The sequence below is a fragment of the Podarcis filfolensis genome (assembly GCF_964270895.1).
Source record: "Podarcis filfolensis genome assembly, chromosome: Z".
In the NCBI taxonomy this organism is placed as follows: Eukaryota; Metazoa; Chordata; class Lepidosauria; order Squamata; family Lacertidae; genus Podarcis; species Podarcis filfolensis.
Window position 1 is genome coordinate 22,421,445 of NC_139617.1, and position 24,325 is coordinate 22,445,769.

The following is a 24,325-nucleotide window of genomic DNA, read 5'->3' on the forward strand; positions in this document are numbered from 1 at the left end:
AATGGATGTGGACCCATGGCCCTAGGACATTTGGTGAAAAGAATGAGTGTGAGGGCGACAGCAGAGAAAGGTCAAACAGCAAACCCCCTACCTGCTGCTTGTTGTGAAGATGGCAAAACTTACAGAGCTAATACACTTAGAGGAGACGGTCAGGGCCGGCCCACCCTTGAGGCAAGGTGAGGCAACTACTGTACTTCAGGCAACAAGATCCACAGGGGCAGCAGATCCCCATGCAGGTCTTCACTTTCCCCTTCAGGTAAGGAGGTCCCACTTTGTAGTTCACCTCCGGTGCCAAAATGTCTTGGGTCGGCCCTAGAGACAGAAGACCGAAAAAAGAATGGTAATATGAGGGAAAGATCTGATTTGGAATTGACACGTTATAGCTGCTAAGACAATACATCATTAATACAAATTATATAGGTTTTAGAAAAGGTTTTCAATATTTATTTGTTTAAAGTGATTTGTTGCAGATTTATCATAAAATGTATGTGTATAAAACTGAAGGAATGTAAAGTAATATTTTTTTTGGAAAGCTGACTTTTTGCTCTGCATTTGGATACCTCTTCAGATACCACTAACCAAATTTTGCACGATGGTTCATAAGACTATGTTTGAATACAGCATACAAATTTAATAAATAATTGTAGTAGTAGTAGTACAGTTGTGTTGCTTTTTGAATCAAGCATGGTGGGCTGGAGCTTTCAAAATTGATTTTAGCCACTTATTTCAAAAATAGAACAAAACTTTCATTTCTCAGAATGCACAAGCAATGTCAGGTACAAAGATACTAAGGTGTGTGTGTCTGTGTAATAGTTTTTAATATGATAAATATACTTACATGTTGTAGGCTTTTTAATGCATGTCCAATTTTTCAAAATAAAATTTCAGGAATAATTTTAAATGAACAAGAGATACAACCAAGAGTTTTATCGCACATGTTTGCATTGTATCGTGCAGTGATATCCTTTCCCATGCGGTGGGTTTTTTTATATAAAAAAAGATAACATGCTTTTCAGAAATCATCCTTGAACAAGTCTGTGTAGCGCATACCACAGTTATGATAAAGAGGCACCATTCTTTGGATAAACAGAGCAGGTATTTTCCTGCAAAGCTGTGCTTGAGAGTTGCTGTTAACCTTGGCAAGTAAGCTAGTAGCTTGATCCTAACACTCGGCACTGGTTCTGTTGTGGTATGCTTGTGTACACAGTGTCCTCCATTCACCTAGGAGATGCTCAAATGTTGTCCATTGTTCTTTGCAGAGGAGAAGGAAGCCTGTTTACAAAAGACATGCACAATTCAGAAGAGATTTCAAAGCAAGCCAGTGTCTACTTATTTTTGCTGAGCTTACTAATATATCCTGCTAAATGAGATAACATCCTGGATGGCATTCTGTTCCTTTTAAGGCAGGGAAACACGAGCAAATGGGAGCTGGCTTGGGGTGGAAGGAAAAGGCAACCTTAGTCCCCTCTCCTGTGTTATATTTCCAAAGCCTGGAAGGAAAGTTGGGGGGCCATGACAAGAAATAACTTAGACTTTTCCCTGAGGCCAAATAGGCTGAGTTCCATGGTACCAAATTGGCCTAGGAGTAAAATATGTTGAATTGTATAACATTATGGATTGAGAACAATATGAAAAGAAAGAAAGATGTTAATGGAATAAGTTAATTTTATTTGAAAGTGGATATTGGAAAACTGCTAAAATGAGTATTATGGAAACACAGTGGGGATTAAAGGAAGTCACTTAACAATGATATTTAAATTGGGATTTTAACAGTTAGGATATATGTTTGTTTGTTTGTCTATTTAATATTGTAATGTTTTTCTTTTGTGTTTGTTATAAAATTGGAAAACTAATAAAAAATTGGGGGGGGGGAGGATGAGCTCCATGGTGGGGTCTTTTTGAAGGATAGCAAACTACAGTTATGTGGGTAGGAATGGGTGAATACAAGCAACACCGTTTTGTACTTGTGCAATATGTGTGCGACTGTGCACATGTACATCGCCACAATCCAGAAGTGGCCCGTTAATAGCCTGGCTTAGCCAAAGATATGTTGGCATAATTTGCTCATCCTGGATGGCTTTCTGAGGGTATTCTGGAGGTCTTGCAGGGTTAGGGCCAGAGAGGCAGGTCATCAGCTCACTCATGTAACCTGGCAACCTAGCACAAAATATCTATTTAAGGCTTGTCCCCCCCACCCCCGTCAGGCTAAGGCAGAGCAGCAGCAATAGCCTCACTTCTGAACAGAGTTTGGATCTGGTGTAACTTGACTCTTAATTTACACTGGCTTGCTTTATGCCAGTTTCTTGTGCATAGGATTGCTCCCCTAATAATTATTAAATTATCAGTGTGGTGTAGTAGTGAAGAGCGGTAGACTCGTAATCTGGTGAACCGGGTTCGTGTCTCCGCTCCTCCACATGCAGCTGCTGGGTGACCTTGGGCCAGTCACACTTCTTTGAAGTCTCTCAGCCCCACTCACCTCACAGAGTGTTTGTTGTGGGGGAGGAAGGGAAAGGAGAATGTTTGTCACTTTGAGACTCCTTCGGGTAGTGATAAGGCGGGATATCAAATCCAAATCCAAACAGTCCCAAAAAGAGGTTCAGGACAACCAATTTATGCTATGTGAGCTGCACCATTGTGGTGTTACATTGGTCACAAGAAATGTTGCATGTTAAACACATTTCAGTTACGATCTTGTGATTTTTAAAAAATACTAAGAACCTCAAATAAGAGAATAGATCTAAAACATTTAAATTTTACTTTTCCTTTGCTGAGGTGGGGAAAAAAAGTGTGTTGTGACCACGGCTATTTTTTCTAGAAAAAAAGGGGCTGGAACTCACCATGAACGCCTCCCTTGTTCTCTTATAATGGGAACGGCGCCCACTTGAGAGGTGCTGGAACAGAGTTCCGGCGAGTCCCAGCTGAAAAAAAGCTCTGGTTGTGATCAATGTAAAGTGCTCAACCAAGTTTTTATTGTACTAAGCTCATCTAATTTTGTTCCTTCCAGTGAGAGAACCAGTGTAGTGAAGTGGTTAAGAGCTGTAGTCTTGTAATCTGGTGAACCGGGTTCGCGTCTCCGCTCCTCCACATGCAGCTGCTGGGTGACCTTGGGCTAGTCACACTTCTTTGAAGTCTCTCAGCCCCACTCACCTCACAGAGTGTTTGTTGTGGGGGAGGAAGGGAAAGGAGAATGTTAGCTGCTTTGAGACTCCTTTGGGTAGTGATAAATTTGGATATCAAATCCAAACTCTTCTTCTTCTTCTTCCTTCCTGATTATTATTATTATTATTTTGCCAGTTCAACAAATGGAAAAGCAAAACTATCAATGCAATAAAGGATCACTAACTTATTTTTATTTTCTTGGAAATGTCTCTAAATGGAACTCCAGAAAAAAAATAGAGAAATTCTGATACACCTTGCATGTCACTTTTTCTAGTTTTATGCAATTATAAAATACCACTTTGAAAAATTGTTGCTAGATAATGAAACTTAGGGAAATTATCTTAACATGTTATAGAACATGTTAACTATATATGAAAATGCAAAATGGGTCTACAGGTTGACCTTTTCAAGAAGTTACTCTAGCATATGAAAATACTACAATAATATAGGTGGCAATTAAAAAACAAAGCACACAATTCTGGGAAACGAAAACTTGTTTTTCTGACCCTGGCACAGTGGAAGAAGGGGGGGGGCTCACTAGTGTGGTGTGCAGAATGAAGTGTGCAGAATGAGGTTAAAATTGATGCTTGGTAGAATGCAGTTCTATGGTAAATAAGACAAAGATAAATAAACACATTTGGGAAACAAGGAGCAAAGGACTCAAAAAGTCTTTTGTGAAAAGGCATCTTCTTAGCTGAAATAATCCCCCGCTGCCCCCTCCTCAGCAAGTAGTGAGAGCAGCAGAACATGAGTACAGTGGTACCTCGGGTTACAGATGCTTCAAGTTACAGACCCTGCTAACCCAGAAATAGTACCTCGGGTTAAGAACTTTGCTTCAGGATGAGAGCAGAAATCGCACGGCAGCGGTGCGGCGGCAGCAGGAGGCCCCATTAGCTAAAGTGGTACCTCAGGTTAAGAACAGTTTCAGGTTAAGAATGGACTTCCAGAATGAATTAAGTTCTTAACCCAAGGTACCACTGTAAGCTAAAAGATGCTAGACAAAGTAATTGGCCATATGCTCCAGAGAGTAATTGCTAATCCAAAGCAGGGAACGTGACCCCCATAATATGAACGATTGCTGTCTAATCATGAGGATCACAGTGGCTCCCCAAGGGCTCTCCATCCTCAAGAGTACTATTGTATAGGCAGATTCCAGAAATCTTTGCTTATAATACAAGATATAATAGAATGGTATTCATCAACAAAGTAGACATTGTGTGTTTCACTTCCCATAAGGGGACACTAATTCTTCTCTGGCAATGAATATGATTGCACTGCATCATGTATTATATGGGCCAATCTCTGTTGTCTCTTATAAACTCCGTGAATAATCTCGAGGTGTATTGATTTCAAATGGTTACCCAGCACATAGGACAAGAGAGATTTTGAGAGAGATTGCCCATTGTTGAAAATGCAACTGGATCCTTGCTTCACAATTCAATTTAATGCAGGCACGATTCACAGATGACTTGGTCTTCATTTTCAGGGGCACCATTTTAGAGGAGCAGGAAGGAATCTTCCCCATACCCTTGCTTCATTTTACATGTAATTATTTCTCAGGAGCGCAGGAGTGTAATTAATTTCTTAAATGACTTGGGGCACTGCCTCATACCCACATTTGCATAAGACCTATATGTGCTAATTTATAAGTATAGCTGTCTCTGGGCAAATTAAGATGATCAGTGACTGAGATCTCATCAGGACTATAGTTTGCAGTGAGCTTAGTCACCCTATATGCAAATTTTAAAGAAGGTTTTTAAAAGGGAGGGGGCAGGAGATCTGGGGTCCAGCACAAAAAGACAGGGGGGTCTGAGCCACCACATAACAATGTCCATACTCAGGCTAATATCTATGGGTTGCATCCTATGTAGTGCTAAGTTACAGCCACTTAGCTGTGTACTTGTTCTGCTGGTGAAATGTTTTGAGCCAGGACACTGTTGTTGCTTAAAAGAATACATAAGCAGGTTGCTGGTACCTTTGCTGCACAAAAGATAGCACAATCTGTTGCTCAACGACTTTCCACAAGCACAATTGTTGCACTGGATTCCTCTGTAAATACATCATTTAAAGCTCTCCCTTATGCTAGCAGACAGAATGTTGTATACAGTCCTATCTTTCTAGCTAACTTGCAGGTACTACACAGTGGCACATAATGGTAAGATGGGCTTACCTGTTTTATAATGGTTTGTTATGATTACTCCCACTTTTCTCTTCACATAATGTGAGGATAAACGAACCAGGAAGCCTTAATTTCCGATTATGCCCAAATCGGGGATCCATAGTTGGAAAGGGCCATAGCTGAACAGTACAGGACTTGCTTTGCATGGAAAAGGTCCCAGATTCAATACCCAGCATCTTCAGCTGGAGCTGGGAATTTCCCCTGCCTGAAACCCTGGAGAGTCAGTCAGTATCAACAATTCTGACATAGATGAACCAGCAGTATGACTTGGTATATAGCAGCTTCCTGTGTTCCCAGATCTGTCGCTCCCTCACAAGCTGAAATCTCCAGCTCAGACATAATGGGAAACCAAGGTTTCCTGGTCTGTTTATCCTGCTCATCCCAAGGGAGGAGCTAAGTAGGGGCGAACGGGCAGCATGACTCAGCATGCTGCTCCTTCAAATAAACCACAATAAGCTGGGAAGCCTGGGGTATTAGTACATGCAAGCGTAACCATCAAATTCAGGAACACTATTTCAGGTTTAAGTGTGTGGAGGCAGGGAAGCAAAGAAATTTCAGTGGGTGGAGGAGAGTAAGTTTCACAACAGAAACCTCTCTTGCATACTTTCAGAACCAAAAATGTGTTTTTTTAAAAAGCATCTGCTGTAGTTAGTTTGTTCCGCCTTTTAATGTAAACGGGATAATTATGTGTTCTGAAACATGTTGAGGGATGAATCAGAGCATGAGCGGGGACTGATATTTGGCCATCATGTATCCACCAGTGGACAAGGAGGTTCAGGACAAAGCTCTGTCCCATCACCTTTTGCAACTGTGTCTGGATTCTGTCCTGCCTGCTGGGGTCATCTAACCCTTCTGTTCAGAAAGCTAAGGAGATGAGATAACAACACATGTTGCACGGACAAAGAATTGCATCTACTCACTTGACTGGGTCGCTGCTGCTGCTGCTGCTAATTTCGGCATTTTTCCATCCAGCATCTTGGAATTTTATTGCTTTGTCACCAAGAAACTCTGTGTGCATTATCAGAAATCTGAGAAACATGCTAAAAAGCCGAAGAAATAAATCAAAATGGCCTTTGCCGCAGTGATTGTTTTGTTTTCGAATAGGCTTCTTTCAGTGTTTTAAACATTCTATTTCTGATGTCTGGCATCCAGAAACCAAAGGCACCTTGCTCAGGAGCGTAGCAAGGGGGGTGCGGTAGGTGCAGTCTGCCCCAGGTGTCCCCACTGGGGGGAGGTGTGACAAAATTGTGGGCGGCACTCACTGCGGGCCTGCAGCACGCCCAAGCCACGCGTCTCTCCTGGGAGTGATGCAGTGGCTTAAGTGCCTGCAGGCTCCATACTGGCCCCAAGCGGTCCTCCCACCACCTCCCCCTCAGCTGTAGGGTGGCTGAGTGGGAGGAGGCAGGCAGACTCCGGAGGCCTTGCGGTGCCCCCATGGGTGACTGGCACCGCCCCCGGGCGCAGGGCATGAGCGCCGCCCCAGGTGCCCAATCAGTTTCTTCCACTGCTGACCTTGCTGCCTTCCCCACAAAGTTGTCTTGCTGTGTATGGAACTGAGTGGCTCATTTGCATCTGCATACACCCTTGCAGCTTATTCTACTACCACTTTCATGAGTGCATCTATAGGGCAATGTATGCTGTAAAGGCCAACAATGTTGGGACCAGTCCTGACTGCTCAGATACTTGCCTTCGCTACTTACTGGCTGCACCTATTCACAGGGCTACAGTTTCTAGGAAGAGAATGAAGCCAGTATAATTATGAAAAGAGTCATAATTCTGAAGGTTCCAGTGCCTCCATGTCAAAACAAAGAGGAGTAAAAAAGTCCAAAAGGGGGGGGATGGAAATGTAAGAAAGTGAAAAGAAAAAAATTGGGGGGGAAAGAAACCAAAAACTGATTTGACTACAATATGACAGTATCTTGAATTTCATGAACTAGCATGCCCCTTACTTTGAATTAAGTAGCTAATTACAAGGTGAAATTGGAACAAACTCTGTAATCGTGATGCCAGATTCCTGAAGGTTATTAGATAATTACACCAAGCAGCTGAACAATTAATAGGAAACGAAACAATGGAAAAACTTAAGCCAGTAACTTGTTCCATAGAAAACATTACAGGCTACAGAATGTCCAAGCCTATGCTGGCTGAAAAACTGGCTGCTTCTCGAAAACACAGACATTTTGGATTTGGAAGGGTTCAACAACAGATTTGGCTGGCATGCATATATATGGTATGACAAGGTTAAAATCCATCAAGGTTTCAAAAACCATATTGTCAGGAAAGCATTATATAATGTTTGGATTCGGTATAAAGATTTGTTGGAAAACAAAACCCCTAGGTGGTTGTCACCAATGGAAGCTAAGGAAGTGAAAAAACTTAATATGGAATCCAAATGGCCAAAATATTGGGAAATTATAGAACATGAGGAGGGAAAAGTGAAATTGCAGAGTTATGAGAAAATGAAGTCTAAAGTAAGAGACTGGCTTCATTATTATCAGATAAATGAAGTTTTTAAACAGGACAGGAAAATTGGCTTCCAGGTGGAGAGGTCAAAATTAGAAACAGAACTCTTGGAACCCAATACTAAGAATTTGTCAAGAATGTATAACTTGCTGTTGAAATGGAATACACAGGATGAGACGGTTAAATCAGCTATGATTAAATGGGCACAAGACATTGGTCATGACATTATGTTTGCTGACTGGGAACAGTTATGGACTACCGGTATAAAGTTTACGGCATGCAATGCCTTAAGAGAGAACATTATGAAAATGATTTACAGGTGGTACATGACCCCAGTCAAGCTTGCAAAAATCTATCATACGCCCAATAATAAATGCTGGAAATGTAAGGAAACTGAAGGTACTTTCTACCACCTTTGGTGTACGTGCCCAAAGATCAAGGCCTTCTGGGAAATGATCTATAATGAAATTAAGAAGGTACTTAAGTGTACTTTTCACAAGAAACCAGAGGCCTTCCTCCTGGGCATGGTAGGCCAGGTGTCAAGGAAAGATAGGATGTTTTTTATGTATGCTACAACAGCAGCAAGAGTTCTTTTAGCAACGTATTGGAACACACAAGAACTACCCACGCTGGAAGAGTGGCAGACGAAGGTGATTGACTATATGGGACTGGCCGAGATGACTGGCAGAATCCGTGACCAAGGGAAAGAGACGGTGGAAGAAGATTGGAAGAAATTTAAAGTTTACCTTAAGAACTGTTGTAAAATTAATGAGTGCTAAAATGTCATGGGTAATGTAAAACAGAATTGCAACGATAAACGATTGGGTAAGAGAAAAAGGATTAAAGAAAGTGAATTATAAGTAATTGAAATTAGGGGTTGCTGAAAAAGTTTAAAACAGGGATGCAGAAAAGGGAGGTATGGGGAAGTCGTTGAAATAAGGTTTAAGAAAAAAAGGTTATGAAATTATACGTGTTTATATGTTTGTTTGTTAATGTGTTATGTTGTGAATTGTTAGTTTTTGTCTGTTAATATATGTTGTAAAACCAATAAAAATTTATTATAAAAAAAACAAAACAGGATGTCCAAGCCTATTCAAAACCACCTCTTTTAATTCTGAGCAAGACTTGGAATTTATGAAATCGTATTTACAAACATTGATCAGTTTAGAATGTGTATTTATTTGATAAATACTGCCTCTTTCCCCCGTAGAATACTAGGTAGTTCTAGGATCCTCCCCCAAAAAACTTTTCAATATTTTTTTTTTAATTTGCATTTCTACCTCTGTGTCCCACACTATTATATGTAAATACTACTTTAGTTTAGCAACACAATCTATTGCAAGGATCATCCCTTGGAAAAAAGGATGGGAGGAACTGCCAATTTCTGCCATGCCAATTCCTCATTTTTCCGAGCTTAAAATCAGTTCCCCACATTTCTGCAGCAATTTGTAGACCATTGCAATTAAGTAGTGCATATATCATCTAAATAAATAAATGAGGCAGAAAAACAGATTCTGCTCTTGCAGTGGAATGAATTTTTGTGGAGGGGGCAAATGTGAGGACAGGTTTCAGCACACAAATGGTTACCAACTCCCCACAGAACATTATTTGGTGGTTGCAACTGTCCACTTTGATATGAGTACAAGGACCTTGGAAACAGGCTCAGAAATCATGTAAAAAGGAGAAAATGTGCTACAAAAAACCTTAACAGAGTCATACGACAGGAAGCTGCTCAAGGATATGAGGTGCTGACACTGGCCCCATCAGATAAATCAAATTGTTTGGCCTGAGTTTTCTGTTTCTTACTTGCCATCTAAGGTAGAAACTATCTTCTGGGAATTCCTAACTCTCAGTACAAAATGTGAGGGAGATTCACTACTCATCCAATAATCCATTCATCATGCATTAGGTCATTACACAAGGATGGGGAAAACGGAAATGCAAAGACTACAGTTAGAAAGACACAATTGCAAATTTGGAACTTCACAGCTTATTCATATTTGAGTGCTAGTTGTAAACTGATTTGCACAGTGCTTTCTTTAAATAAAAAAGGTTAAGAGATATTGCAACTAACATACTGCTTGGAAGGTAGCCTACCTGACTGGAAGCTCTTCCCTGTAATCCTGAGGTTAGGAACCTTTTTTGGCCCAGCGGACCCATTCCTTCTCTTACCTCACCCCCATAGGCCAACTTCGACAGGTTAGCTGGACAATGCACATCAGAATGATGTCGGATGATGGCCCCTTTCAAGGTGTGCTGTGCTCCCCAAGTGCCCAGGAACTAGCTGGTTTGCAGGTGGTTGGGAAGCGCTGTGCGAAGTTGATTTGCAAGTCCTGTGCGAAGTGCTTCCAAAGCACCAAACATAGGGTTGGGCTGAAGATCCACTGTGAGTCAGTATAGATAATGCTGAGCTTAATGGATTGCTTCTTTATATGGCAGCTTGCTTGCTTGCTTGCTTATTTATTTATAAGATTTCTTACCTGCCTTTCACCATAAGGTCCCAGGGCAGATTACAGCAATAGAATATCCAGTTATAATAAAGCCATTCCAATGAGAAAACAAGTAAAACTGTTCCAAATGGAAGATGTTGTTGATGATGATAATGATAATTTATGAAGGTAAAGGTAAAGGACCCCCAGGATGGTTAAGTCCAGTCAAACTTGACTATGTGGTGCAGCACTCATCTTGCTTCAGGGTGAGGGAGCCAGTGTTTGTTCACAGACAGCTTTGCAGGACATGTGACCAGCATGACAAAACCGCTTCTGGTGCAACAGGACACTGTGACAAGTGTCAGAGCGCATGAAAACGCCAGGCTTTTCACTTCCAAGAAGGCCTTCTGCCTGGTTCCCTGTAACTTTACTTCTCATGATAAGGGAACTGTCAGAAGCACCCCCCCCCCCAGAGCTGGACCTTAGTGTCTGGGTGAAGATGCTCCTTCAGGGCCGAGGCTGTTTAGGGCTTTAAAGGTCAGCACCAACACATTTAATTGTGTTCAGAAATGTACTGGGAGCCAATGTAGATCCTTTAAGAACAGTGTTATATGGTCCTGGGGGCCGCTCCCAGTCACCAGTCTAGCTACTGCATTCTGGATTAGTTGTAGTTTACGAATCCAGTATGTGCCTATAGCAGTCAATTTAAATGTTCCAATTATTTATTGCCCCCTAAATTATATTTGAGTGCTGTAGTGCTACTCAGAGGAAGATTGCAAAGCACGTATATTATTTAAATCCTGTGATACACTTTTATTATTATGTGACCTTTTATTTCCCATAAATACATTGTTTTGTTAAGTCAGAAACACTGTAATCAGAAGTAGAATTGCCATTTTCAAAGAGTGTATTACTCTTCTTCGAAACTATTGGGGGAAAGTGGTCAGGGACTGCACTGTAACTCTTTGCCACTCCCCCTAAGTAGGACAAGCAGAATAAATTATGCAAATCAAGCACATTTTTGCAAACTGACATCTAAAGACAGGCTTTGGAATGCAGTTTTTCTCAAGACAGAATTTTGGTTCATAGTTTAGGTTCCTTTTTTCCTTAAACTCCTTTTCCAAGTTTTCAATTTTGCTTGCAATGGGGTTCCATGGCTTATATTCAAATAAGTGATTAGCACATTGAAGAGTTCAAGCCACGCTACTGCCCCTTTATGAGCAGATGCTGCGTTTTCAGTGACAACAGCAGGATTTAAAGCAGTGCTTTTTTGTGAAAGAGTTCTGAGAGAAGTAACACAATTGGAAAAGAACAAGAAAACCCTCCTAAAAATGTTATTTGATCCTAGTGAATGTTTTCTGGAACAAACATGTGACTAAGGAATTGGACTGCAATATTAGCCAGCTATCCTCCCCCCTCCTTTCCTCCTTCTCCATACATAAACATCTCCTTTGGTGCTCTTGCTCCTTTTTCATTTATTCATGGAGAGCCTGTTGCCAATCCTCTTCTCACGCCATCCTCATGAGCACACAGAAGGACTTCCAAACCAATTGCAACAGCAGTCTCCATTCCTCCATGCCGAAATACCCCCTAGAAGCTTCCCCACACCCCAAGGTTTGAAAAAAGCATGTAGTTCAAAAGCACGCCAAAAAGTGCAAGTAGATTAATAGGTACCGCTCTGGCAGGAAGGTAAACAGCGTTTCCGTGCGCTGCTCTGTTTCGCCAGAAGCGGCTTAGTCATGCTGGCCACATGACCTGGGACAACTGTCTGCGGAGCGGACAAATGGCGGCTCCGTCGGCCTGTAAAGCGAGATGAGCGCCGCAACCCCAGAGTCATTCGTGACTGGACTTAACTGTCGGGGTCCCTTTACCCCTGTTTGAAGCCCTGTTTCAGATTGGGGAAACAGAGGACTTAGGAGCAGAGAAAAAGGAGTGAAAGGAGTTAAGCAACCCCTTCTCTTAACCCGCTGGTTCCCTCCCCATCTCTATCAAAATTGTAGGTGGTGGCAGAGAATGTGGCTGGATGAATCTGTTAATTTCAGTTTCTGATTTTCCCTTTCTCAAGTTGCCACCTCTCCTGGTCATCTCTCAGTTGCCTCAGACCTTGCGTAATAACAAATAAGTGAGCATTACAATTTGCAGATTGACCTTCAGAAAATTCAGGTATTACCTTTTTATCATTTCAATCTTATTACATTTCTTACACAGAAGAAAACAGAATAAAAATAGATGAACACAATCAAACCTTCCAACAAAATACAAAAAAGACTACACTGGGTACAAATAGAAGAGGATATGTACTTTGGGATCTTTACAGGTGAATATTATTTCAAATGTATTTTCAGTATTTTAAGTTAACTTTTCTATTTCTTTCCATTATAGAGTACAGGGATCCACTATTAAGAGGGCACATCAAGAGGAAGAAAAGTATAAAAATAGAAATTATTGACATCTGTTGAAAAGCTGTGGTGGGGGTCGGCCATGCTCCTGTATCTGAACATAAGGATTTCACATTAAAGTATGTTTCCAAGAGTAACACACACACACCTACTGTTTTTGTGGAGGCAAACCATATTGAGGGAGGCAGTTTGGAGCAAAGAGATGATAAATGGAGTAAGTATTAAAGCATGGGGGGGGGGATTTTTCCTGCCCTTATGGGTAAGCTTCATGGGGCTACATACCAGTGGCAGGCAGAGCCAGAGAAAAAAGTTGATGGAGAAATGAATGTAAAGTTTACCTTTGTACAGTAGTACAGTTTCTATGCATGCTTACACACCCCTCCCTATCCTCCTTCCAGGCAAGCAAGAGCCATTATTGGAGTTCAAGACTGTTGGGGAAAGGGTTTGGAAGAGAAATCCTACTCTCTAGTAACATAGCTAAGTACAGTGGTGATTGCTCCACACACATTAAAACCTGGTTAGATTTTACATCTGGCCTCATCCACCTTTAAGCAAACATTCCCCACAAAAACACCTTGGCTAGAATAAATCACAGACACTTAGCTTTGTAGATAGGTGAATATTTTACTCACAGAGTTACACCAAATAAGTCTCCATTGGATGGGAATAAAATAAAGATGAGAAAGGTTATGAACAACTCAAAAAAGGAAAGTACTTGGTTTTCTTACAAAAAGGATAGTGCAATTTGCAAGTTGGCAAAGATGCAGGCTTTAACAGCTCATTTTAGGGAGACTCAGTTTACTTGCGGCATTTGCTGAGTTGGGAGCCAAGGCACATGGCTCCTTTTTCACTTCTTCCAGTAAGCATAAAGGGAGAAGCGGAGAGCAGAGGCTGCTGAGAGCCTGCTCAGCCACACCTGCAGCATGAACTCAGGTCAACCCTTTCATGCATGCAAATGTGAATCAGTAACTGTACAACAAAGGCCACATTCCAGCCACCCTCAAAGAGGGTGCATTGCAGGGCTGGGGAATGTTATGGCTTAGGGAGAGGATGCATGGCTGGGAAGGGAATGTGGTCAGGGGAAGAATCCTGATGGCCAGATAAAAAGTTTTGGAGGGCCACATGTGGCCCCTCTCTCCCTGATTGAAGCACTTCTGCCATTTCTCCAGAAAAACTGCCCCCTCACCAGACCTGTTTTTCCCATGGCTTTTCTTACATGTGCTTCGATGAAGTGTCAAGTTCTGCCCTTAGCCTCAGCTGTTAGCCCCAGCTCTCTTACCCCCCTCTTTTCCACAAGTGGGGTTGGGTTTAAATTTCTCCTTGTTTTCAAGGGGACTGAAATATACTCAGAGTCGCAAAGTGATTTCATGCTCTTTATTCAGCTCATAGTGGTGAGGAGGAATGAATGAATGTCCCCTCAAAGTATCTGCTTTATATACATTATTTACACAATGGGCTGCACATGATTGGCTAATTCCGGAATTCTACTGTAAGCCTATCAGGTTGTGGATTCACTTCTATCTGGAGCATGATTGGGTGGTTCCTGCCAACCAATCATACTGCTGCATTGTTCTAGGACCAATCAGACTGCTGCATTCTGAATCCTATTGTTCTAGGACCAATCAGACTGCTGCCTTTTGGATCCTATTGTTCTAGGACCAATCAGACTGCTGCAGTTTGGATCCTATTCAACTCAGTACATAACAGGGACACATGGTTCTGCTTAGGCACCAGCTAAAAGAGTTGCTAGTTGTAAGGCTTAAATCTGTGCCTGCCAAAATAAGTAACCTCTGCTGTGAATGTTCACAATCAAAACCCGTGGTTATATTTGTTTTCCTGGGCATAGGTTTTCCAGCTGCTGGTTGCCAGTGTATATTGATGTTTCCTCTTTGGTAATTAAGAAATTATTGCCTTGTTTAACCTGCTGCTGTGTTCCTGGGCAGGGAGATGTTAATTCTACTTTTTCCTGTTGGTGACTCTGTCTTCCTGGATTTCCTTAACAGTATATGATAAGGGTGATTGCGACATTATAGAGAAGAAGCAATAGAGGGTTTCTTAGTCTCCTTTTCCCTTTTGAATTGTTTGGTTTGGACCCACACATGCACATAACTTTTCCCCTGTGGAAACTACCGCAATGACTCCTGTTAACACAAGGCTGTTGTATAAAGTTCCAGTGATGTCATGGTTCCTGACCAGGGAATCTGAGATCCTGTACTTAAAATCCTTTACGTATGGAGAAGAAGCATGAATTCACCCGTCACAAGAGTCTCTGGGTGGAAGTGTGGAATGAGATGGGTGATTCCCTGAACAGTATACCACCTACCTAATGTGTAAAGTCATCCTTAGTTAGAGCAGAGGTGCAGTTATGTAATTTTAAACTCTGTACAGAATGGCTTTACAATGGAAGTTCTTCGGGTGGTAATAAGTATTACTTGGTAAGTCTACTCTTTTGCTGAGAGGGGCTCTGGATGACTCCCCCAAATTCCTGCCCTGGTAGTACTCCTCAATTTCAACCATAAATTAGACAAGTCTGAAACTGGCTTAAATGTTTAATGTAGACAGAGGGTGCACACAGGCATACATACAACCTGGGGCAATTCTGTAATTTTTTTCTCCTTTGCCCAAACTCAGTTTTTTTGCAATTTCCACTTTTGCAATCCGTTAGATTACCAGCCAGTAGTTTGACCATGCATTTAATAGCCTACTACACTCCTCTCTCTATTCATCAACTGCGGTGTCTGTCTTTCAAAAGCTTTCAAGCATTATTATCTACATTAATGCCCTCTCTCTTAAAAAAATAAAATTCAGAACCAGTTTCTGTGTGTGTGTGTGTGTTGAGAAACTGTTTTGGAGAGGAGAGGGAAGTGGGGTTAGTGACCTTGTTGGTTCCCAGCCAATCAATGCTGTGCAGAGCCAGCTAATGCAGCCAACAGGAGCTCTGTCTGGAGAAGAACACCAGAACATCTGACCAAGATATGGTGAGCTCATTTGCAAAGTGAGCTTACAGCTAAAATGATTTCACGTCTGGCTGCACCCACACATGAATTTTTGAACCCCTTTTATACTAAGGGAAAAAGCACATATTGGTCTTCCTGTGCATTTGCTTATCCACCAGTTGTGTTTGGTGTGTGTGTGTGAGTAGTGTCATTTTACAGCTTAGTCGCTGGGTGGCACTGAACTTAGTTGTATCCAGATGGAATCAGGAGTTTCCTATTGCTGTTCTTTGCTGTTGTTTCAGGGAGAGACAGAGAGAATGAATCAAAGTTCTTGCCTAGATTCCTGACTGATGGTGTGCTGCCCAAGGCTTCCCTGGAGGTGAATATACACTAGTGAGTAGTTAACACTGGGAGTTTAGAGATATGGAAGAACAACAGCTGGAAAACATTAGGGCTGTTTATAACCCAAGACAAGGATTTTCCATAAACCCTACACCAAAGAATGTTAAGTGTTTTCTCTAGTAAAATATCAAAATTACAGCTGCAGACGGTTGGCAGGGAGCTTCGCATACAATGAGGTGAAATTAGCAGCAAGGGCAGAGGGAGGAAAAGATCTTACTGTCAAATTACTAAACCACTACAGACTCATCCAGAACCTTGGGGAAAACACATGCTGCCTGCCATCTCATTCATCCAAAAAAGACCTGGGAAGTATCCAAGACCTACAGAGGAACAGTGAGAGCAAGATAAACAGGAGGCCTGTGCATCAATGAGGCTGGAGGAACCAGTACTCTTTGTATGCTAAATAACAGAGCTCTGGCCAAATTGAGGCCTTTGCTGGGACATGTAGCAGCCTGCTCCAGTAAGAAAAGGTGTTGGCCACACACAAGCCAAACTGTTATATCAGGAAATTGTGGCAGCATGGGTTATAGGAATGTCAGAAGAGCCATGCTGGATCAAGCCAATGATCCATCTAACCCACCATCCTGTTTTCACAGTGGCCAAGCAGATGTCTAAAAACTCATCACTTGTGATTCAACTGGCATTCAGAGGCATATTACCTCCAACAATGGAGGCAGAACATAGGTATTGTAACCAACATTGATAGCCTTATCCTCCATGAATTGGTCTAATATTCTAAGAACACAGGAAGGGTCCTGCTGGATCAGGTCTAAGTGCCACCTAGTCCAGCATCCTATCCTCACAGCAGCCACAGCACTTTCCATACTTGCGATTCCCAGCAACTGGTATTCAGAGGCTTACTATGTTTAACAAAACAATGGAGAAGGCACCCAATTTGAAGGTCAATCTCACTCCTTTCTACTTAGGTTTTCACTTAGGTTTGCCAGACTACAGACTACAGGTGAGCATAGCAAGTTCCATTAGAGAAGGTTGAAATATAATGGTCCATCCAAGCCACCGTTGCTGGCTCTTACAAGCAACAGCTCTTCCGCCGAAGACTTAGACACACACCAGCCAATACCTGATCCTTTTGAACTTGAGATATCAGGGACTAGACTTGGGGCCATTCACACACAAAGCATCCAGGGTGGCCATGCGTCCTATTTTACAAAGGATATCCCTCCAATTCAAAGGACTGTCGGAGGCCAGTCCTCTATTTGAAGGAGTCCTTTATTTGAAAGCTGGCCTGGTCCAAATCCTGCCTAAAGATAAAGAACTGAAAGAGGGGAGACCAGGGAGGTCTTGGCATTGCCTGCCAACATTTAGCAGCTGGACAGCAGATCTGGTCACCTGGTCTCAGTCTTTCCTACTATGGTGAGATGCTTTGCATGTTACTAGGGGGTGATGGCCTTGCTTGCTTCACTTGCCAGCCCCATCTACCCACCAACCCTATATTGACCAGCCCTTTTGCAGACCGCCTTGCTCCCCATACCAGGCCAGCACATCCTCCTTTTGCACCTAACTAAACCCTCTGCCAGTTACACCTCACCCATCCCTTCCTGGTCTTCTAACAATGTGCACAATGTGCCTCAAGCCCTTCCCTGGACAGCTCCCCCAAACTCCAAACCCCCTTTAAAGGAGGAGGGTCACTCCTCTGAGAGAAATATTCCCCCAGAGGACTGAAATTCTTAAACAGTTAAAAAAATAAATAAATCTGATTTATTCCCTGCCCTGCCTCCAAAACAACAGACAGCTTAGGAAGGGTTTGAAAAAGAAGTTCAGAAATTTGACAGAAAACTCTTTTCTGAGAAATTTCAGCTCAATACTTCAAAGTATTTTTCCAAGGATACTAGAGGCTGAGTAACTGCTGTTTCTGTCTACCGAAACAGCAACCTAAATAGTGACAACATGAATCTTCTTCTGCCATGCCACACTAACGAGGGCTGCTCTGCAGTCGGTGATGTAGCCTGGATGCTTCTATGGTTCTTTCCTTCTGAAATACACATGGGAGGTTCTTCCTGAATAGAGTTTATTTTGGGTGCACAGGGATTTCCAGGTGGAGGTTGCTATATTCAGAACTGAGACTCCACTGAGTCCTGTTTGGCCACACATCTGTATAAATACCCAATGTCAACAGGCCCCCATTAGCCCAGTGAGAACTAGGCAGGACATTTTACAACTGACAGCATTTAAGATATCTCCCCACCCCACCCCACAGAAGAGCTGCTAGTCAACAACATTTGTAATAGATCAGAAGGATTTGGTCCTGAGCTTTTAAAAAATAAAAAATTGGACAAGCCTACCTTTCTTTAATTGGAAGTGAAATGCTTTGCATATATACTTAAAAGTAAGTCCCTCTAAGTGACACTTACTCCTAAGGAAATGTGTGTACAGGGCTACACGTCTGAATCACTCCATGAGAAATGTCAACAGGGCAGGAAGATCTCTCTTGCACACAAACCCAAAACATGCATATTTCCTGCCTTCCCCCACCCAGATCCCCACACCAAGGCTTAAATGAGCAGACAGGGCCGTCCTAAGCATATCCCGTGCCATGGTGCAAATATCCCTCCGATGCCCCATCCCCCTTCCCAGAGTTGACCTTTTTTTAGGGCTGGAGGAGGCGAGCAGTGGCTGGAGGGCGACTCCTCCGACGGGAAAGAGGCGGAGGCTGGATGCGGTGCCTCCTGCCTCAGCTGGCCGCTTCATGCCGCAGTGGCCATGGCAGGCAGCACACCGAGTAAGTGGGCCTGTGCCGAATGAGCGAGGGTGCGTGCGCTGCTCTTACCAAGCGTCGGCTCGGGTTATTCCCTTTTAGCCTTCTGACGCCCCACAGAATTCAGCACCTGCAAGCTAAAAGGGGGGAAAACGAGCCGCTCAGTGGGAGCGGCACACACACCCTTGCTCACTCAGCGTGCTTGTTTGGTGTTCCCCAGACTCTCACCTGGCGCCCTCCAGAACTTGGCGCCCCGGTGCCCCGCGCCACTAACCTCAATGGGTAAGACGGGCCTGTGAGCAGATTCTGAGATCTTATATAAAAGTGCAGAAACATCCCAGGTTATTTAGCCCGGTGAGAATCCACTTTCAGAGAAGGAAGAAAAAGAGGACATTTCTAGCCTAAAGGCTGCAAATATAAGTCTGAGAAGTATATGTACCTCAGGGTCAGCTCTACTATTAGGCAAGATGGGCTAGTAGTTGTTGAACAGTGTTTGGGACAATGGTGACAGACAATCTTTCTTCTGAGTCCCACTCTACGGAAGGACTCAGCTATGTATGCAGACTGGCCTGCCCTGTGCATCCTAAGCAAGCCTGTATTTTACAGTGGAAAATACTATTCTATCACTAGTGTTGGAAGTACAATTCAACTGGTCTGCCTTTATAAATGGAATGGGGTGAGCACCATCTTGTCCCTTGCCAAGAGGCAGCAAAATGTCTTGGCCTGCTTTTGGTGCCCTGTTGAAATCTTACAAAATAGATGAGGGGGCTAGGCAACACTTATCAGATCTGCAATTCCCAAACTAATAGACAAAATAAAACACTGCCTGTCCTTAAAAATCTGCACCTCTCCAAATTTTACAATGCAGTTCTCCTGTCAAAAAAGTGTACAAAAATATGTATATTAGTAAAAATTGCATACAAACAAAAACCTGCATAAGTGAAAATAACATCTATAAATGCATTGTGAGAGGGAAAATAACTTGCAAACATGCATATACCAGGTAAAAATGCATGCCTTTGGAGAAATGCACATGAATTAGGTGCACACATTTTCATGGGGATAACAACAACAACAACAACAACAACAACAACAACAACAACAACAACAACAACAACAACATAATATTGAAATAGGGCAGACAAAATCTGAGACTGGAAAAACAAGAAACTGACAGATTCGTCCACCCCTAGTGTGGAGTCACCCTCAAGCAGAATTATTTAAGAAGAGATAAAAGCAACTTACTCCTGGGTAAATATGGTCAGAATTAAACTGACCATGCATCCTCTGGTGCTGCAGATACTCACATAATCCATTCATTAGATTCCCATTAGTATTTCTTATTGTAACTATAAGTCCCTGAATTCACATAAATTTAGCAGATGGTTAACTTGGTGTGCCTTGCAGAATTGGAAGCCTGTTGGAAAACAAGGATCGTTTACAGTCTGATAATGATAACAAAAAAGGGTATACAATATGTTTACAACTGTAGAATAGCTCACATATTTTCACTATCATTCTTTTAAAAACAAAAACTGGAGAGTAAAACTCGTTGTAAACACTGGAACAAACATAGCACCATGTCATCTGTTGCTAATTTTAAAACCCAGAAAGTAATATTTGATATCTCCCAAGACTATTGACAAGCATGCTTGCTGTCACAAAATGCCTGGAGAGGGGAAGCATCCATTCCCTGCTGTGGAACACAAACAGATTGGCAAAGACCACAAGCCACAAAACAAGCCATTTCTTAGGGCTCATTGGACCAATCATTCATTCCTTAATTCATCTGTTCTTTCCTTTATTCATCCCCATGGACTTGGCTGATGCCCCAATAGAAGAAGAAAAAACACAACAATGCAGTGCAGTGGGCTTCAGGTCAGGAAGATACCGTACCTACTGAGAACTACAGCAAGCCACAACTCTAGGCTGTTCAGATCCTTCAATGAGCTTCATTTGTTTCATAACAACAGGAAAATTGAACTAAATAAGTGGTATCATGTTCATTAATGAATGGGTAGGAATGGGATTCCCCCCCCATTACTCCATTTGTATTCGTTCATAAGTGTGTGTTTGTGTAACTTAGGCAGTCCATAATTCCCCTCAGTAACTATTAGAGGAAAGCACAAGCCCCCTGAACCAGTTCATGGCTCTTTCTGACCTGATCCAGGATGATTTGGTACTAACTCGACTCAGATCTGGGCTCTGAACCAATCTGGGAGCCTTGCACAATTAAACATGTTATTGGGAGGGGGAAGGGGGAGATGTGCATTTACAACTCTGATTAGCATGTGGTTGAGGATACCTGCATGTCTCCTTCTGCCCCCACTTTGACAATGTCAGATAATTCCAGGTGGACCCAGCCCAATCCAGGGCAATCCAGGGCTGCCTCAACCTGTCATGCCTAAATCCCAGATTGACATTATTTGGTCTGATTCCATTCAAGATTCAGTATACAGCCAAATCTGGTGCATAGCAATAATAGCTGGTTGCTGACAGTTACCATTTTGTTTGAGGCAGCGTTGCCTAGTCTCGTGACATGCCCCCCCCATTTATGTGATTTTCACCTGTGGGCCCCTTAGAATATCTGGGGGGGGGTGTAGTGGGCCATATCACCCATGGTTGAGAAACGCTGATGTAGAGCACTTATTTGATCTTGTTGCCAACACTGACAAAGTCCACTGGTGGTGGAGAAATAAGCTTATTATTTTTGCCACCATCACAGAGTAGGCCCTAAAATGGGCTCTAACATGTGCTTCGTCATATTCATCCTGAGTTTTCTGCCACCTGCACTCTATACACCAACTATTCCATTTCATCCTCCTCAGCTCCACAGAAATGTCATGCTGCAATCCCATTCAATCTTCCTCAAAGAGAAAAGAACACAACAAAATGCAATAGACCTCAGCTCAGAAAGATGACTACCAAGACCTACAGCAAGCCATAATTTACTGCTCTAAGCTCTTCAGTGAGCCTCAAGAGGTATGCATGTGTTTCATAAGTAATGAAAAATTATTCGTGAATTTTTGAGACTTATTTCTGAATCGGCATGTACAGCACTGCAGTGTTTATTTCCAGATCAACCAGAGGCTGAAGTTGAGTAACTGAACCAACATGATGCATTCACAAATTTCTACTCACATGGTTCTGTTTTGGCTTTAGGGTGTTTCTGGTTTTCAAACAGTTCCCATCAAGGACAAAATGGAATAATTCTGCTTACCTGTTGGCTGATTTTAATGTGAAGCAAACCAAAGACTGACTAATTAACCATGTGAAGTAGTTGCAATGTAAAAATTACGCAGGAGTGTCTGAGGTGGTAGGAAAGTTGCTCCATTTTATCTTCTGGTGTTTTTTATTTTATTTTATTAATTAAACCAAAACTATTATCAGGGAAAAGGCCTTAGTTGACAGAAGCAATATTTTGCATCTTGTTCTAAATATTTCTAGATTTACTACTCTTGGACAGTCCGAATCTGTTGCAGCTGTTGAGGGGCCATAAATTATCTCTTTAAACGCAGGGATGTATATCTTCACAATATCCCTAAGAATCCTCTTGTAGGAGAGTGGAAACACAAATGTTTAGTTAGAAGTGGGTAGCCAAACATGCAGCTGCATTCCTGGAAGAGTTTCATCTATATGAAAACCTCTGGGGGGCTGTTTTCTGTTTTAAAGAGTGAGCTGCTCAGCTCCAGCAATTCCGTAAAATGTTTTCTGTTATCCAATATAATTGCATTCATGTTTGTGTGTGGCTGGGACCCTATATATATAGGCTACGCTTGCATACCTCCTGCCTGGCTTGTGATCCAATCTTTTGGACCAGAGACTGGAATGGAACTATTTTCCTTTGAATTGCTAATTCCTCTAAATTGCCTCTGAATTCCTCTGTGGGGCCACAGAGAGAGCAAGACTATTGCCCTTGTGCCCTACTTGTGGACTTCACAAAGGCATCTATCTGTTTGACCACTGTAGCAAACAGGATGCAGGACTAGTGTGCCATTTGGTCTAATTATTACTATTGGTCTGACCAATAGCAATAATCCTTATGGTTTATAGCACTCTTTCTAATAGCAAAGTCAGGTGATAAGTGCCAACAGAACTGGAACCAAATGGGTCACCAAGAAACAAGAAGATGGTATCAGAATGTTTGAACTATTCCCAAACTTTCCCAATAAATATCTATTTATTAGGGGGAACACCCCAAAATAATCCAATGAGGAGTATATGGACATGGCTTGTGGAGGCTGTTGCCCATTAGGACTGTCAGAGCAGAAACCAGGGAGGTCAACAGAGACAGAGCCAATATCAGGCAGAGCCAACTCATTCTCGTTTTGCTCCTGTCTCCTTTCCCAAGTTCTTCAAAGGCACCACTGAGCTTAAGGAAGAGGCTGACAGCCAGGGCCACCCCCTGGACTGACCATAAGTAGGGGATAGACAGGTAGGGGTTGGCTGAGGGCAGACTGAGCTTGATGGGGCAACATGCCATTTCCCCTAATGAGCCAGTCTCCATTGCACAGTGACCCTGTTCAGTGGCTTAGATGTGACTTCCTCCCAGGGGTAGATGAGCATAGGTCTTACCTGTGAGAAAGCCCCATTGACGTCTAGGAATTGCTCCTGAGTAGACATGCACAGGATTGCAATCATGGTCTTCTAGTTGGTCAGCTTTGTCCCTTCCAACTCTCCCGTAGCCTAATGATAAGCACATGGAACCTATTAGCTCAAGAGCGCATGGCCATTCCCTGTTGTTTGTGCACTCTCTGACATGTGCTTCTTTTTAAAAGCACTGCAGCCAATGTCTTCAGCATCTCTTACATAAGTGGGCTTGCCAGCCTAAGAAAACTTCATTCAATTATACTGTTTTCATAACCGTCAGGGGAACCGTGATCAGTTCTGTCATGGTATTTGTGGAGGGTTGCATCTGAAGATAACAAAACCTCATGCTTGCTCCAAGTACTCAGAATGCTTTGATATCAAAGCAATTCAAGAGAATGTATTTTTATTATTTATTTATTTATTTATTTATTTATTTATTTCTCTCTGTCTTTTTGTCCCAAAACTTTGAAAGATAGGAATTTTGTTTTTCTTGTTTCATTTCCTTCCATTGCTAAACTTCCAGATAAGTTTATTGTCTGGTAGTTTGTCATTTTAGATGCAAAGAAGTGAAAAAGAAAAGGCATGGTTCTTACACTCCATCCCTGATCCTTTAAAGCTGCTCTTGATTTTTTGCTCCAAAATACAGGTTTTCCCATCTTCTTCAAGTAACAGATAAACTGCTTATTTACTTGAAACAAAGGTAACAATGAAAATAAATAAACAAGCCCCTATACTTTTTGAGCATCTGTGATCTCCATCAGTAGGTTTTTTTAGTTTTTGTTTTTTAAAGTAATTCTTCAGTTTAGTCAGAGCTGGGGGAGCTTTCCAGATGTGGCTGAACAACATTTCCCATCATCCTTGATCACTGGCCAAGCTGGCTGGAGCTGACAGATGCTGAAGTCCAATATCTGGAGGCCACAAGTCCCCCAGTCTTGCTATAATCCCACTGCTGCATCAGATGAAGTGGGCTCTCATCCACAAAAGTATGTATGCCACTATAAAATTTGTTACTCCTTCTAACGCACTGCAAGGCTCTTCATTATTTTCACACT

At 42.3% G+C, this 24,325-nt stretch overlaps 2 long non-coding RNA genes across 2 annotated transcripts in view; both read right to left on the reverse strand.

The window, feature by feature from the left end:
• Positions 1–24,325, reverse strand: part of LOC310754412 — a 156,154-nt gene that overhangs the window by 89,738 nt on the left and 42,091 nt on the right. The gene's annotated exons all lie outside the window — the stretch shown is intronic.
• Positions 974–23,363, reverse strand: LOC310754379. Its single transcript, XR_014543780.1, has 3 exons — positions 23,259–23,363; positions 19,929–20,100; positions 974–1,272 (listed from the first exon to the last, which is right to left on the reverse strand). It is a non-coding gene; the product is annotated as an uncharacterized lncRNA (long non-coding RNA).